The following is a 7877-nucleotide window of genomic DNA, read 5'->3' as shown; positions in this document are numbered from 1 at the left end:
GGATGTTCATGTGCTCCGGGACCTCTACTCTGATGTTGTGACTAGTTTAAAATTTTAGCGAGCGAAACAGTACGGGATTTTTGTGCAAAAACAAATGTCAAATTTTAGCAATGTCCCTCTTACCTCCCATTTTCACATGAGAAGTAGGAGTACATAATAGATCTAAGACATTGATTTGATTAACTAGTGGTCTGATTAATTCTTACCTTCTTACCTCTCATATAAACAGAAGGGGTAAGAGGGAGCATGTTAAAATTACTTCTTGACCATCAACCCATCGGCACCTAAACATTTACTTAGACTAAAAAGACACCTGGACTTTGACTATGTGTGACCCTATAACATGGGGGCGCCACCCACAAACCCATTGTTATATTGTGAGCAAATATGAAGCCTTATCATGGCACCAGCTCTCTGGACTGTTCGATTGCATGTTAAAACGTATCCTGGTCGTTGGATTATTTGATGGACATATCCTGACCGTCGGATCAACACTGATGTAACAATCAATGAATAATGCCTTTCATTCCTCCCCCATTTTCCCACCCTCATACACAATGACAGGCGGGGCCTGGGCGATGTGGGGCTAGGTCGTCAGCGATCGCGGGAGTAAGTTGTGCCCGGTGGTGGTTCACGCGTGCGCGGTGGGCGTGCCACCGCCAGTGATTTTTGGTGCCCACCGAGGGCATTTTGGTCTTTTTGCGTCCCATTAGAGAGGGGGCGATAAGGCATCGAATGCTTCGTCCCATCTCCTCATCTCGTCGCTCCCCCCCGCTTCTCATTCCCCTAACCCTAGATCATTCTCTACTCTGTCGCGTGTTGTCCCGTCTCACAGCGACCCCGGCCCTCCTCCTCCTTGCCTCCAGTTGAGCTGCTCCTGTTCTACCGAGCTCGTTGCCTTCGTCCTACGCCTTAAAGCGTCACTGGGAGGGGCGACCAGCCGTGGTATCCTCATCATCCTCGATTAGGTCACAATCCTCACGTTCTCGTCTTGGCCCCTTCGAGGCGTCCTTGCTGGTCCTCACTTACCCATTTTCCTTTTTCCTTCGCCGTCTTGCAGGTGGTTCGAGGTGCCCCTATCTACTCCCCTGGACATGACAAACAAGAGCAATAGTGCGAGGAGCAAGGCAGCATATTGTCGACGCAGATCCACCCTTAGGTCACGATGGGTGCTTCCCAAACACCACGACTGTGGCGACCCGACCTCAAACTGTCAAGTCTTTGTGTATCCGTGCCATCCCTGGATCAGTATGCTGGCACACACAGTACATAAATGTATATATCAAAGTGCAGTTACATGTATAAGTAACGTAAAACTGTTATATACCTCATAAGTCTCAGCGGAAACTGTAAATCGGGTGTGGAGTCCCATCAACGCCAACGGTAAGTTGAGTGTAGACCGCAACCCTGTATTGTAACTCTTACTTGTCAAAGAAATCCTGCAACATGATACGTTGCAGCTGTGTAGGTCAGTACATTGAATGTACCGGCAAGATCACAATAAGAGAATACAGATGATAACACTATACTATATGAAATATGGCTTTGTGGCTATGTGTCTGAGTTTTGTTTCGCATAAAAGCTGGTTTTATTTTCCCTACATCAAATGAATAACCGGAGTCTGTACTATGGAGTTTTCTATCATGACATGGTTCTGCCAACCGATGTCTCGTAGCCCAAAATCATCATAAGTTGCTCACAAGTAAGTTTTGGATCCAGTGTTGAGAGTTCCGAGATAGATCCAAGTCCAGATGCTCAAGTTGTCCATAACCGGGGACATGGCTAATCGATTAGGTTTTAACCCTCTGTAGAGGTTTGTACACTTTCCCCGCAAGATTTGATCACTCTCTTTATGTTCTCACACTTCATGATGTTTGAGAACAAGATGACCGAAACATGGTCTTCCGAAGAGTTCCCCTGACCACTGTCCGGTGCTCATCCAATCCTATTGTAGTTCTACATCTGCTATCACCGTCCCAGCCAGAGTCACAACTAAGGTCAACCAAGCCAGAGCCCATAGTGACTTGCGGTTGCACAGGTAAGCTTCCGGGCATGAAGTATTCTTCGGTCTCTTTGAGTCTGGGTGAAGGTTTCCACAAGATGTCATGGCGCGTCTCCATGTATCCGGGCTATCCACTGGTTTCTCCAGGGTGCCCATCAACCGTCCTTCACCCAGTAGTGTGTATTGAATTCTTGTTTCGAGTCTTGAAGTCTTGAGGCCTTGAAGATGCAGTCCTTGCAGATGCCATCATGGAGTTGTCTTCATTGACGTAGAGTCCTCCTTCTTCACACCACTCTCATGCACTCATAGCAAACCCCATCTACTATTGCGTAGCATTAAAGTGAATAACATCCCGGGCTTGGTAACAGGGTGATGGGTTTCCTACCTCATGCATACTACTCAACTACAAGAATTCAATATCACTGTTGGAGGGTTGTTGCAAAGATGCCACTAAATGCAATAAAAAACATAGGTGTGAAAACATGGTCAAAGTGAAGTTGCCCGGTATTACTTGATGAAGATTATATCGCTCTCGGAATAAAGACTGGGTAGAACTATTCGTCACTCCGTTGAAAATCTATATAGTCAAACATAGCATTCATATAAGCAAACATACTAGCAAGAAATTATAACACTCATAATAAAACCAACAAATAACACGCAAATCAACAAGGGACACAAAATAAAAACAAAGGAAAACTAAACAACAAAACTACTAAAGAAAACTCTTAAGACATAACACAAAATAGTTTTGTCCTAAGTACAAACTTAACAAAAATAAAAACACTAAACTACTAAGTTAACAGAAAATAAAAAGTAAAACAACTAATTTAACATAAAGTATTTTTCATAAAATTGTATTTGCAAAAAGAAACAAATAAAAAGCTTTTATGAAACACTAACTATGACCTCTACAAGTTTCTCATACAAAACTAACTAAAATAAATTTTTAAAAATAAAACAAAATTTTCTTTTGTTGACTAACAGAAACAAAACTAAATTTGTCAAAAGTGACAAAAGGAAATAATTAAAACTAACAAAAACAATAAAGAAAAGACTAAAACAAAACTATAAGTAAAACAATACTGTTTTGCTAAAAACCTAATTTAAAATAAGCTGAAAACAATAACTATATGATACTGGATAGGCAAAACAGTAACAAAACTGTAGCAAAAGGAATCAAACAAAAATATTTTATAAAGCTCAAGTTATGGCCAAAATAGTGATTTGAACAAATTTCATCAAATTCAAATTTAAACTACTCAAATTTGAAATCCAATTGCACAAACTGAAACTTTAACAAATTTTGAATCTAATGCAAAAAGAATTATTCAATTTGGATCTAAAACATAAAAATTATAACCAATCTAAAACAGAAACTATTCTGAAACTAAAACAGAAAAAAACACTACGATTGGTTAAAGGCCACATGGCGCTACGTGGCTGGACTACAGCGGTGTCCGAAAAGAGCTAGCGGATGGACGATCTAACCATAATAGAAAATGGTTCGGGGAAAATAAAAAAAAGATCCAATCTAAAGCGTCTGATGCAGATCTAATGGTGGAGGGGGAGTGGAGAGCTCACCGCGGTGGTAGACGGTGGCGTGGGCTTCAGGCGTCGTCGGCGAGGCATCTCCGGTGGTCGGCGGCGTCGAAAAACTCCACATGCAGGTGTAGCAGCGCGTGGCGTGCTCAACGGTGGTCTTGGCGTCGGCGGAGGTGGTCGGAGACGGTCAGCGGCGAGCTCGAGGCGGAGACGACGGTCGGTGGTCGTCGGCGTCGGTCCTCCGGAAAAAACAAGGGCACCAGGCGACGTGGTAGAGGGTGGCGCGGCTATTGGTGGTGTCGGGGAAGGTCGGGGGTGAGCATGGGCGGCGGAGTGAGCAACGGCGTGCGGCGGCAGAGGAGGACTCCGACGAGGTATTGCAACGAAGAGAGGCGACGGGAGTAAGGGCTTTAGGGGGGATCAGACGAGAGGGGGGTTTTATAGCCCAGAGACTTGGAGGAGGGGTTGGGCGAGGGGATTCTCGATCCCGAGAGATCCGGGATTCGGTAGCGGCGGCGACGCGATCCTGCTGCAGCGGTTGCGTGCGAAGGAGGAAGAAGGGCGCGGGCCCCACTGTGGGCGACCGGACCGAAGGGGATTTGGTGCGGGCAGGGCAGGGCTATGGGCAGGGCAGGGCTGCGGGGCAGGCCGCCTAGCTGCTAGCTGGGCCTGGTCGGCTTGGCTCGCGCAAGGAGTTTTTTTTCTAAAACAGACAACGAATTTGAAAATAAACCAAAATAATAAAAATTATATATAGGCTTACGATATATCCAAATTTTCAGAAAAACATTTCCTACAACATGAACTATTTTTTAGGTTCAAATAAAATCCACAAAAATTGACAAAACTCAAACAATGCTGCTGTTGCATTAAAACCCAACAAAAACATTTTTAAAAATACCAAAATTATTCAAATATATATTCTCCTAATTTTCCATGGAAGGGAATCATTTTACCCTTATTTCAATATATTTTATTTTTGGAGAGAAATAATTTGAATAAAAACCCAAATAATTCCAAATTTGAAAGGCCAGTTTCAAATTACTTTCAAATGACTTTCAATTTGATTATTTTTAACTTCCAACTCAAATTTCATATAATTGAAGAAGTCATTTTATCTTCTCTCATGAAAATCATTGAGTTGCATAAAGTTTTAGAATTTGAAATATTTCCAAATGGAATTCAAATCTTTTCAAAAACCCTTTGGATTTCAAATGGAAGAAGTCATGTCATTTTCACTCTAGGGTTTTGTGTTGAAATGAATTTTAACTCATGGACATCAAATTGCAAAGATGAAAGTTTCGGGAAAGTCCTTTTGTTCCCTCTCATTTAACTTTCAAAAAGTTTCAAACTTCACTCAATTTCAGTCAATCAATCAAACAAAGAATTATAATAATTTATTTAATATAACATTCCAAAATTTAGAATTTTGGGATGTTACAAACCTACCACACTTAAAATGAATCTCGTCCCCGTGATTCGAAGAGGCTAGCAAGAAAGGTTAGGGTTTGGGGGTCTTCTAACAAATCCATCAACCGGAGAGGTCTAGGGTGCTACCACACTTAGAAGCATGCTTACAGTCCCAACAAAACTCATGTACTCTATCCCTTTGGGTTGATGGTGTCGGTCTTCTTATATTCTCTGGGATAACTCCTACACTGGGGCTCTTCTAGTAGGGCATAACCTTTTCCTCAAAATCATGTCATTTCATCTTGTTGAGGTTCTTTCGAGACTAAGTCTTCTTAGCTGAGAGGTCTTTTGTCAATACTAAACAACTATCGAGATCTCATGGTGGTCAACCATTACATGTTTCTCCTGCAGGTAAATGGTCTGGGTTGAATCTCACCGTAACTTACATTTGGCATCGGTTGCCTATACAGAGTTCCATCGTCCTACCATTTCTATGGTTTTTGGCTTGTCATGTCGACGCTCTTATAGGTGTTAAAGTCTCTCTGATTTTCCATCAACATATGATAGTTCATGATAGAAGTCTCCGGTATGGGGGCCAATCCACCCCGTACTTGAACCATTACTTTATACACTGACGGTGAATCACATATTCTATCACTTGGGCATCCTCACAAGCATTCCAGAATTTCTCTTGTCCTCGAACAGGGTTCGAGTAAATCCATTCGTTCTGCAAGCTGGGCAAGACATCTATAGTTTCTTCACCAGTCTCGGGTATTTGTGTAACCTCCTATGAAACGTCTGCTGATGGAATCATAGCTTCTTCCAAATTTCTTCTTCCAGGGAGTCCTTGATTCCTTATAAATTCCTGGGCCTATGGGTTGTGTCCCCAATTCAACACTTGCACATCTTTAACTCATCATTTCGAGGATTTTTGTTCCATATTCCCACATTATACCTCTTGTCAATCCAATAGTATTTAATTCCTTCATACCCTTGTGGTGACGATCATACAAAACTCCAACTTATTTGGTCCAGCTCCCGTCTATGGACCATCCTGAATAACACATTCTTTCTTCGTTGATCATGTGGCTTTACGGAGTACTACCACACTTAAAATGAAATGCACTAGTTCATCCATAAATCATATTATTTTCATATCAAACCTTCTATTACACCCTTAACCATTTTTCATAAATCCAAATTCCAAAAAGTACTTTATTACAAATGTTGCCATCCACATGGTTTGGTATGGTCAAGCATTACTTCCAAATTTATTCATTTTTCCTCCTTGATGATTCTTCAGTCCCACTGGAATTGTGCGACATGCTCCTTGAAATCTATAATTTTTTGTTTCATCGTAGTGGCCTTGAGCTTTATCTCCATCATCTCTGCATGCACTTCTCTTAGGTATTCCGGAGTATACCATAGTCTTGTTTCAAGTATTTCTCTAATCTGGCGTATGGCTTCCATGGCTGCTTCACGAACAGCGTCGAAGAAAGTCGCTTGTGGTACACGTGAGATGAAAAAGTACTGCCCCATCATCTTTAGGCAAACTCCTTTCATACGGTGGAGGTGTACCTACACATACCAAAGTTCCACCCCCGTTCGCATGAAGGGGTAGCCTTTGTAGACTGCATCTACTTCAAGGTGGATATGCTTCATCATGTCCTTCAGGATTTTCGGGTAATCATGATCACTTGTCAGGGTCATGATCGTTTCTGGGCCCTTGAGGAAAGACTCATAAAGGGTCGTCATATGCAATTGTAAAACAAGATGGTACTCAGAATAAGGTACGTAGCTCCTTAGGTAAACATTCATATCATCCAAACAAACTTCAAACTCAATTTCCAACATCCAGTTCATGCATCACAACTCATTTTCTTCCATGTTCACCTAGAATATTAATTTCGAAGATAAAACATAACAACTTCCTAAAATCTTTAGCATGTAATATATCAACTTTATTGAGGCATGAATTTATTACAATCTCTGAGTAATCTATTACATAACTCAACTCCGCATTCTCATGAAAATAAAAGTGTTTTCCATACTACACTTATTACTGATATCAACATCTCTACTATTCAGCTCCAGCTTTCTCCTGATCTGAATGTTTCCTAGCAAAATGTCCTGCTTCCTTGCGCTGAAAACAAATAAATTCTGACATGTCTCGGGACTTCTTTGTGATTATGTAGGCTCCTTTGATTTTTAGCTTCTTTTCTGGACATTTGTCAGCATAATGACCTAATCCTTGTACCTGTAACAAGTGATATTACTCAGGTCCTTCTCTGCAGAAATTGGGTTATTCTGGGGATGCCTTTGTTTTATCTTCTTGGATTTCTTCGTAATGACCAGAGCTTCTATTTCTGAGTGTCAAACTTCACTTCTACCGTCGGGATGTCTCCGAGATATTCTTCTCTTTCCTTGGTGCAATATTGGGAATAATGTCCTTCTTCTCCACATGAATAGCCACTACTAGGGAAAACCTTATACACAACATCTTAGCAGTAGCGCTGGACAAAATCGTGCGCTACTGCTATTTAGTAGAAGCGTGTGTTATTAAACTGCGCTACTGCTATAACTTTATCAGTAGCACGTACCAGCAAAAAGCGCTGCTGTTATGCTTGAACTAGGCGTACATGGCTAGCCCAACTTAGCAGTAGCGCGTATCCTCGCCCAACGCTACTGCTATTCTCCTTAGCTGTAGCGCTTTTCTCGGGCCCGCGCTACTACTAACCCTACCTTATCCTCCCCATGTGGCCGACCCTCTCTCACACTCTCTCTCTCTCAGTAACTCTCGCCTGCGCCGATACCCGTCGTCCGCCACCGCCGCTGCCGTCGTCCGTCCGCCACCGAGGTACTCCCTCGTTCCCTCCCTCCTCCTCCTCCCACCGCACCCTCCTCCCTCCTCCTCCCATCG

This window comes from Triticum aestivum, chromosome 3B (assembly GCF_018294505.1).
Source record: "Triticum aestivum cultivar Chinese Spring chromosome 3B, IWGSC CS RefSeq v2.1, whole genome shotgun sequence".
In the NCBI taxonomy this organism is placed as follows: domain Eukaryota; kingdom Viridiplantae; phylum Streptophyta; class Magnoliopsida; order Poales; family Poaceae; genus Triticum; species Triticum aestivum.
The sequence above is the reverse complement of the archived record's forward strand: the minus strand, read 5'-3'. Positions refer to the sequence as shown.